At 37.1% G+C, this 9,327-nt stretch overlaps 1 non-coding gene across 1 annotated transcript; it reads left to right on the forward strand.

The window, feature by feature from the left end:
- Nucleotides 1–2,724: 2,724 nt before the first annotated feature.
- TRNAS-GGA (transfer RNA serine (anticodon GGA)) lies at nt 2,725–2,800 on the forward strand. Its single transcript has one exon. It is a non-coding gene; the product is annotated as a tRNA-Ser (tRNA).
- The last annotated feature ends 6,527 nt before the right edge of the window (nt 2,801–9,327 follow it).

A 9,327-nucleotide genomic window follows, 5' to 3' on the forward strand; every position in this document is an offset into this window, starting at 1 on the left:
ATCTAGCTGATAATGCTGTTTTGTCTTTTTCCAATCAGCTCTAGGTATATGGAAAAAGTTTATATAGGCAGATGGGGACGCTCAAACCTCTCAACGAAATCTTCTAAGTATGGCATTTAAGGTCTATAATAACCAAGAGAGAAACAGAAAAGGCAGACAGAGCCCAAAAAGAAATCAGGCAAAATACCAGCTCTTGGCATACACCCAAAGAGGCTCCAACACACCCGAAAGACTTCATAGGACTCCATCAGGGCCCTGCTTCAAGAGTGGAAAGAAAGGTCATTGAGTTAAAGCCTGCCAGGCTTCTCAGCCCCCACCAGGGACATGCCTTTACTATAAGAAAAAGAGACACTAGAAGGTAAGCTGCTCCCTCACTCCTCCAAGAGAGGGTTCAGTCTGTTCTAGCCCTGCTCCAGCTACCTGTGACCTGAACTTGCCACCTACTGAGGCTTGCCACTGAAGACTAAAGGTGCCCAGGGCCATCGGCCCCATCTCATGTTGCTGTGGACAAGCCTAGGGTATTTCTTCCAAGTAGCAGGTAAATTAATCTCCTTTCTTATGGACACAAGGGCCACTTATTATGCCTTGCCTGAATATTCAGGGTTTTTTCATTCATCCCTCGAAAATCTCTGTTATAAGTGTTTATAGCCTTATTTTCTGCTGCTTTGTTTAATATATAGTGTTTCCTTTATTTATCTTGCCTCAATGCCCCATGCCTATTTTAGGCTGGGACTTACTCCTAATTTAGACGAATTTACCTCTGCTACCCAGAATAGTGTATCCACAAATTCTCTTCACCTTGCCATGACTGCAAAGCTCCAGAGAAAGGCATCCTGAGTTCACCTCTCCAGTTTAAAGAAAACAGAAGCTCCGTCTCCATACGTGCTGCAGACAGCTTTTCCAATCTACCTGAATTGTTACCAACTAAAAGCAGTGGTCATTGGGACTTAGATTCTAGCTACAAAGCATGAAAATGTGACCACAACTCCAGTGCCTTGTGAACTTTTCCTAAATGTATGTGTCTCCTGCTCCTTGAGACACTTCTCAAACTGAAGTGGGGTTGGGTTACATTTACAAATAATATGAAGCGGTGATGGTGTCAACATGGACTTAATGAAATTACATTAACATATTAAAGACATTTAAGACTAAACATTTTATTTTAAATCCTATTGTATTAATTAAGACTTTGCTTAATAATCTAATAGGTTTTAATCACTTCATTATATTAGGACACTTGTTATAATATCTATTAGCATTGGCTGTTTTAATATTGTTGTTTATTTTATATTTTTCCAGTCTGCCTCCAAATCCAAACATGGGAATTCAAATGAGTAAAAATCACAACACACAAATTTGAAATTTCAATATCTGTTGAAGACCGAAATATAAACAGAGTGGTTTTTTTTTTTTATATCCAGGGGACAAGTGCTGGGCCTAACCACCCATCTTACCTGCCCAGTTAATAAAAAGCAATACCTAATTATTGCTTATCCCACCCTAATCAAATGCCAACTAGGGGCCGCCAACCTCCTGGCCCGTTGACCTACGTTTCAGCCTACCTACCAGCCTCTCCTCTCGGTAAATACCACGTCTTATCCTCCCATTCAAAGGGGGAAATGAGGAGCCACTGCGCCACCTCACCCGCAAATGTTGTAAAATACCAAAAACTACAGAATTAATATTAATATTTTGGGAGGCTTAAAGAACATTATATTTATTTGGGTTAAGATGTGCAAAAAAAATTGTGAGACATAGTCTCTATACTGTGTAATTGGCATGACCAGAATGGCCCTTGGCATTATATTGTAAATACAAAGGGGAGGAAAACATGGATTCCCAGACATTCCACCACGCCTGTGGGGAAAGGGGTGAATGGCTAGCCAAGTACAGGGAGAAAAAAGCCAAAATAAACCTTTTCTTATAATAATAAGCCATTTGAGGGCATTTGTCCCCACGAAAACTACCTCTCCCATATAAATACATATAATTAATGTGTATGATTCTGGACAAAAAAATGGCAAATAAACACTAAAAAATATAAAAATGCTTTTTAATATGTAAAAAGACATCTTTCTACCATTATGTTGACTTATAAATTTTGTTTTCTCCAAAATGATGTATGGTTTGCAAATTGAACATGGTCCTATCATGTTAAAGGACATATGACTATAACCAATAGTAATAAAGGACTCCTAATTACAATTATTGCTTCTGTACTTCCCACTTACAAAACTATAAAAACTAAATAAAACAAAGGGCCAGTGCGTTCTCCCTCAGACTTCTGTCAGAGTTGCCTCCGCTTGGCCAAGCTAGACAATAGAACTTTAATATGTAATCCACAGACTTTGTTCATGTCTTCAATGTTTTGGGACCTTCCAAATTAGGCTTAACACTTGTGACTGCCCCAGACAAATCTTTTAAGATTTGGTGGGCAGGTACAGAAAATTATTTATCTTGTGACTGCCCCAGACAAATCTTTAAATAAGTTTCCTTGCTTATTAAACCTGCCACCTATCAATCTGAAATGGCCTGCCTTTTTTCTTCATCCTCTCTGTATATGGGGGCAGGTTTCAGATTATACCTGGGAAGCTCCCAAAGATGCTATAATCTAATAGCCTATGTTTCCTACAAACTTTTGTGCATTGATTTTAGTGAGATGAAATTTGAAATAGAAAAAAAAATCCTCTTGTAGTAGTGTATCATAAAAAATTGCAATTTAAGGCCCTGGCCGGTTGGCTCAGTGGTAGAGCGTCGGCCTGGAGTGCAGGAGTCCCGGGTTCGATTCCCGGCCAGGGCACACAGGAGAAGTGCCCATCTGCTTCTCCACCCCTCCCCCTCTCCTTTCTCTCTGTCTCTCTCTTCCCCTCCCGCAGCCAAGGCTCCATTGGAGCAAAGATGGCCCAGGCACTGAAGATGGCTCTGTGGCCTCTGCCTCAGGTGCTCGGATGGCTCTGGATGCAGCAGAGCGACGCCCCAGAGGGGCAGAGCATCACCCCCTGGTGGGCATGCCGGGTGGATCCCGGTAGGGCGCATGCAGGAGTCTGTCTGACTGCCTCCCCGTTTCCAGCTTTAAAAAAGTGCAAAAAATAAAATAAAATAAATTGCAATTTAAAATCCACTGGAAAAAAATATATATTAAAATCATACTTATATCAAATCATTTAAAAAATTTTAGAACTGTCTAATGGTTACTTTTGCTTTATATCAGTGATTCTTATACTTTTCTAGTCCATAGAACCTCTGAGAATATGATTAAACAGGAGCTCATACCCTCCTTAGAAAAAAGCAAATAGGCACATGTTTACAAAATTTTTTCATATTTCATATTTTTTTTTATAAATAAATTTTTATTAATGTTAATGGGGTGACATCAATAAATCAGGGTACATATATTCAAAGAAAACATGTCCACGTTATCTTGTCATTCAATTATGTTGCATACCCACTGCCCAAAGTCAGATTGTCCTCTGTCACCTTTTATCTAGTTTTCTTTGTGCCCCTTCCCCTCTCCCTCCTTCCCTCCCGCACCCCCCCCACCCCTGGTTTACACCACACTCTTCTCCATGTCTCTTAGTCTCGTTTCTATGTCCCACCTACGTATGGAATAATGCAGTTCTTGGTTTTTTCTGATTTACTTATTTCACTCCCTATAATGTTATCAAGATCCCACCATTTTGTTGTAAATGATCTAATTTCATCATTTCTTATGGCTGAGTAGTATTCCATAGTGTATATGTGCCACATCTTCTTTATCCAGTCTTCTATTGAAGGGCTTTTTGGTTGTTTCCATGTCTTGGCCACTGTGAACAATGCTGCAATGAACATGGGACTACATGTGTCTTTATGTATCAATGTTTCTGAGTTTTGGGGGTATATACCCAGTAGAGGGATTGCTGGGTCATAAGGTAGTTCTATTTTCAGTTTTTTGAGGAACTACCATACTTTCTTCCATAATGGTTGTACTACTTTACATTCCCACTAACAGTGAATGAGTGTTTCTTTTTCTCCACAGCCTCTCCAACATTTGCTATTACCTGTCTTGTTGATAAAAGCTAATCTAACAGGTGTGAGGTGGTATCTCATTGTAGTTTTGATTTGCATTTCTCTAATAACCTAATGAAGGTGAGCATCTTTTCATATATCTGTTGACCATGTGTATTTCTTCCTGGGAGAAGTGTCTGTTCATGTCCTCTTCCCATTTTTTTTATTGGATTGTTTGTTTGTTTGTTGTTGAGTTTTATGAGTTCTTTGTATATTTTGGATATTAGGCCCTTATCTGAGCTGTTGTTTGAAAATATCATTTCCCATTTAGTTGGCTGTCTGTTTATTTTGTTATCAGTTTCTCTTGCTGAGCAAAAACTTCTTAGTCTCATGTAGTCCCATTCATTGATCTTTGCCTTCACTTCTCTTGCCTTTGGAGTCAAATTCATAAAATGCTCTTTAAAACCCAGGTCCATGAGTTTAGTACCTATGTCTTCTTCTATGTACTTTATTGTTTCAGGTCTTATATTTAGGTCTTTGATCCATTTTGCATTAATTTTTGTACAAGGGGACAAGCTGTAGTCCAGTTTCATTCTTTTGCATGTGGCTTTCCAGTTTTCCCAGCACCATTTGTTGAAGAGGCTTTCTTTTCTCCATTGTGTGTTGTTGGCTCCTTTATCAAAAATTATTTGACCATATATATGTGGTTTTATTTCTGGACTTTCTATTCTGTTCCATTGATCTGAATGTCTATTTTTCTGCCAATACTATGCTGCTTTGATTGTCATGGCCCTATAATATAGTTTGAAGTCAGGTATTGTAATGCCCCCAACTTCATTCTTTTTCCTTAGGATTGCTTTGGCTATTTAGGTTTTTTTATACTTCCATATAAATCTGATAATTTTTGTTTCATTTCTTTAAAGAATGTCATACAAATTTTGAAGGGAATTGCATTAAATATATAAATTGCTTTGGGTAACATGGCCATTTTGATTAAATTTATTCTTCCTATCCAAGAACAAGGAATATTTTTCCATCTCATTGTATCTTTTATGATTTCCTTTAACAATGCTTTGTAGTTTTTGTTATATAGGTCCTTTATATTCTTTATTATGTTTATTCCTAGGTATTTTTTTTGTTGTTGCAATCGTGAAGGGGATTATTTTTTGAGTTCGTTTTCTAATAAATCATTGTTGGCATATAGAAAGACTATAGACTTTTTGTATGTTAATTTTGTATCCTGCGACCTTACTGTATTGGTTTATTGTTTCTAGTAATCTTTTTGTGGAGTCTTTGTGGTTTTCAATGTATAGGATCATATCATCTACAAAAAGTGATACCTTTACTTCTTCTTTTCCGATATGGATGCCTTTTATTTCTTTGTCTTGTCTGATTGCTGTGGCTAGAACCTCTAGTACCACATTAAATAAGAGTGGAGAGAGAGGACAACCCTGTTTTGTTCCTGATTTAACGTGGAAATTCTTCAGTTTTATGCCATTTAATATGATGTTGGCTGATGGTTTATCATATATGGCCTTTATCATATTGAGATATTTTCCTTCTATACCTATTTTGTTGAGTGTCTTAAACATAAAGTTGTGTTGTATTTTATCAAATGCCTTTTCTGCATCTATTAATAAGATCATGTGGTTTTTGTTCTTTGTTTTGTTGATATGGTGTATTACGTTACCGTTTTACATATGTTCAACCATCCTTGAGATTCTGGGATGAATCCCACTTGATCATGATGTATTATTTTTTTAATATGTTGTTGTATTCAATTTGCCAGTATTTTGTTTAGTATTTTAGCCTTAAACAAAACACTAGAGCACCTGGATATATTAGACATCTACAGGACACTTCATCCCAAAGCGACAGAGTATATACTTTTTCTAGTGTACATGGAACATTCTCAAGAATTGACCATATGTTGGGCCACAAAAATAACATCAGCAAATTCAGAAAAATTGAAATTGTACCAAGCATATTTTCTGATCATAAAGCCTTGAAACTAGAATTCAACTGCAAAAAAAGAGGGGAAAAACCCACAAAAATGTGGAAACTAAACAACATACTTTTAAAAAATGAGTCGGTCAAAGAAGAAATAAGCGCAGAGATCAAAATATATATACAGATAAGTGAAAATGACAATATGACGTATCAGAATCTCTGGGATGCAGCAGAAGCAGTAATAAGAGGAAAGTTCATATCACTTCAGGCCTATATGAACAAACAAGAGAGAGCCCAGGTGAACCACTTAACTTCACACCTTAAGGAACTAGAAAAAGAAGAACAAAGACAACCGAAAACCAGCTGAAGAAAGGAAATAATAAAAATCAGAGCAGAAATAAATGAAATAGAGAACAGAAAAACTATAGAAAAAATTAATAAAACAAGGAGCTGGTTCTTTGAAAAGATCAACAAAATTTACAAACCCTTGGCAAAACTCACCAAGGAAAAAAGAGAAAGGACTCATATAAACAAAATCCGAAATGAAAGAGGAGAAATCACCACAGACATCATAGATATACAAAGAATTATTATAGAATACTACGAAAAACTATATGCCACCAAATTCAACAATCTAGAAGAAATGGGTAAATTCCTAGAACAATACAACCTTCCTAGACTGAGTCATGAAGAAGCAGAAAGCCTACACAGACCAATTAGCCAGGAGGAAATAGAAAAAATTATTAAAAACCTCCCCAAAAATAAAAGTCCAGGCCCAGACGGTTATACTAGTGAATTCTATCAAACATTCAAAGAAGACTTGGTTCCTATTCTACTGAAAGTCTTCCAAAAAATTGAAGAAGAAGCAATACTTCCAAACACATTTTATGAGGCCAACATAACCCTCATACTGAAACTTGTCAAGGATGGCACAAAAAAAGAAAACTACAGACCAATATCTCTAATGAATATTTTTTTTAATTTATTGGGGTGACATTGGTTATTAAAATATATAGGTTTCAAGCATACAGTTCTATAGAACATCATGTGTACATTGATTGTGTGTTCACCACCCAAAGTTGTTTCCTTTGTTCACCATGTATCTTATCCCTTTACCCTATTCTATCTCCCCACCCCCCTTTCTCTCTGAAAACCACTACACTGTTGTCTGTGTCTATGAGTTCTGTTTATTTGGGGTTTTCTGTTGTTGTTCATTTGTTGTTTTAAATTCTACATCCCACAAATGAGTGAAATCATATGTTTCTTGTCCTTTTCCCTCTTAGTTCACTTAGCATGATATTCTCAAGATCCATTCATGTCACAAAGGGCAGTATTTTATCCTTTCTTATGGCTGAGCAGTATGCCATTGTGCATATATATATATATATATATAATATAGGTATATATATTTGAATAAAATATGAATATTGAATGAAATATATTTTTTTCCAGCACCATTTATTTTCCTCATTTAGTTTTTCTTACTTCTCTCATCTCATCCACCCAAAACCAACCTGCCTCTCATTTATTCTTATTCCTTTCTAAACACATTGCTCTCTCAAAGACTTCATGGTTCTTTCAAATCTATGTTCACAGAAATTGTGCACTAGAACAAGTACTACATTCCTCCAACTAAAAAAGTAGAAGGAAGTTACAAAGTTTTGACATCTACTTTTTTAAAAAACAAATTGTTACCAGGATCCTAAGGTCATGATGATCACTTTCCACATAGTTTCTTTCTTTCTTTCTTTCTTTCTTTCTTTCTTTCTTTCTTTCTTTCTTTCTTTCTTTCTTTCTTTCTTTCTTTCTTTCTTTGCTTTTGTGACAGAGACAGAGAAAGAGACAGATAGGTACAGAGAGGCAGGAATGGAGAGAGATGAGAAGCATCAATTCTTTGTTGTGGCACATTAGTTTTTCATTGATTGCTTTCTCATATGTGCCTTGACCAGGGAGTCTACAGCAGAGTGAGTGACCCCTTGCTCAAGCCAGCGACCTTGGGTTCATGCTGGTGAGCCTTGCTCAAACCAGATGAGCCCGTGCTCACGCTGGCAACCGAGGGGTTTTGAACCTGGGTCCTCTGCATCCCAGTCCAATGCTCTATCCACTGCACCACCACCTGGTCAGGCTCCACATAGTTTTTAAAGGCCTAAAAATATTTAAGGGTCTTAGGCTGGCCGGTTTGCTCAGTGGTAGAAGTGGTAGAGCATCGGCCGGTGTGTGGATGTTCCCCAGGTTCAATTCCTGTTTAGGGCACACAGGAAAAGTGACCATCTGCTTCTCATCTTCTCCCTCTTCTCTCTCTCTCTCTTCCCCTCTGTGACCATGGCTTGATTGTATCAAATGACTGGGCACTGAGGATGGCTCCATGGCCATTGCCTCAGGCACTAAAAAATGGCTCAAGTTGCAACAGAGCAGCGACCCCAGATGGGCAGAGCGTCACCCTCTAGTGGGCTTGCTGGGTGAATCTCAATCAGGGCACATGTGGGAGTCTGAATCTTTGCCTCCCCTCCTCTCACTAATATATAAATATAATATATATATATATTAATATAATATATATATAATTTGAGTGTCTTTTTTCTTCTTTAAAACTATTTCTCTGTTGAACTATCTTTGTACCACAGGGATAAATGTCACTTGGTTATGGTGTATGATCCTTTTAATGTTTTTTGAATCCACTTTATTGGTATTTTATGGGTGATTTTTCCATTTATGTTCATCAAGGAAAAAAAATGCTGCTTCTCTTTAGAGGCAATTGACTCCAACTCATAAAATTTTTGTAGCAAATGTGCACTAGACATTTTCAATGACATGAACCTCCTTTCTGTTTTTCAAGTAATTGCAATGCTGACTCAAATGCATTTCATTTGAAAATTAAAAGCAACTTTTATAGGCTATTTGCTTTGCAGCTGAAGAATTCAGTTAATCAGAAAGACAATGGGCTTTTTTTCATGGACCTGTTCTGAGGTAAGGACCATGACTTTCCTAGAAGGATTCTGCCCCTCCCATCTAAGAGAGTTCTGATGTTCTTTACCACAGCTATTTCTTCATCCTAAGAGTCTTTGAGCCTAATCATTGTTCCAGAAATCCTTGAGACAAATCTACTGCTTTAGCCTTTTATATAATATAATTTGCAAAGACTCTTTTCAGCTAGCCTAATTCAAATGAGTCCATCTGCTTAGCCCAAAATATGAGGTTTTCATAAAATACAGATGCAATCACAGACTCAAAGCACAAAACACTGTATTTATACAACCCATTAAGCAATAGTCAAATATTTCCTTTTGTAAAGAGAAGAACTAAATGTATCATCTTTTAGCCAGTACATTAAGTACTACTAGTTTTAGCTTTGATGTTGCCACATCAATGATTCTTTGCTCAAAATCATGGAGA

This window comes from Saccopteryx leptura, chromosome 5 (assembly GCF_036850995.1).
Source record: "Saccopteryx leptura isolate mSacLep1 chromosome 5, mSacLep1_pri_phased_curated, whole genome shotgun sequence".
In the NCBI taxonomy this organism is placed as follows: Eukaryota; Metazoa; Chordata; class Mammalia; order Chiroptera; family Emballonuridae; genus Saccopteryx; species Saccopteryx leptura.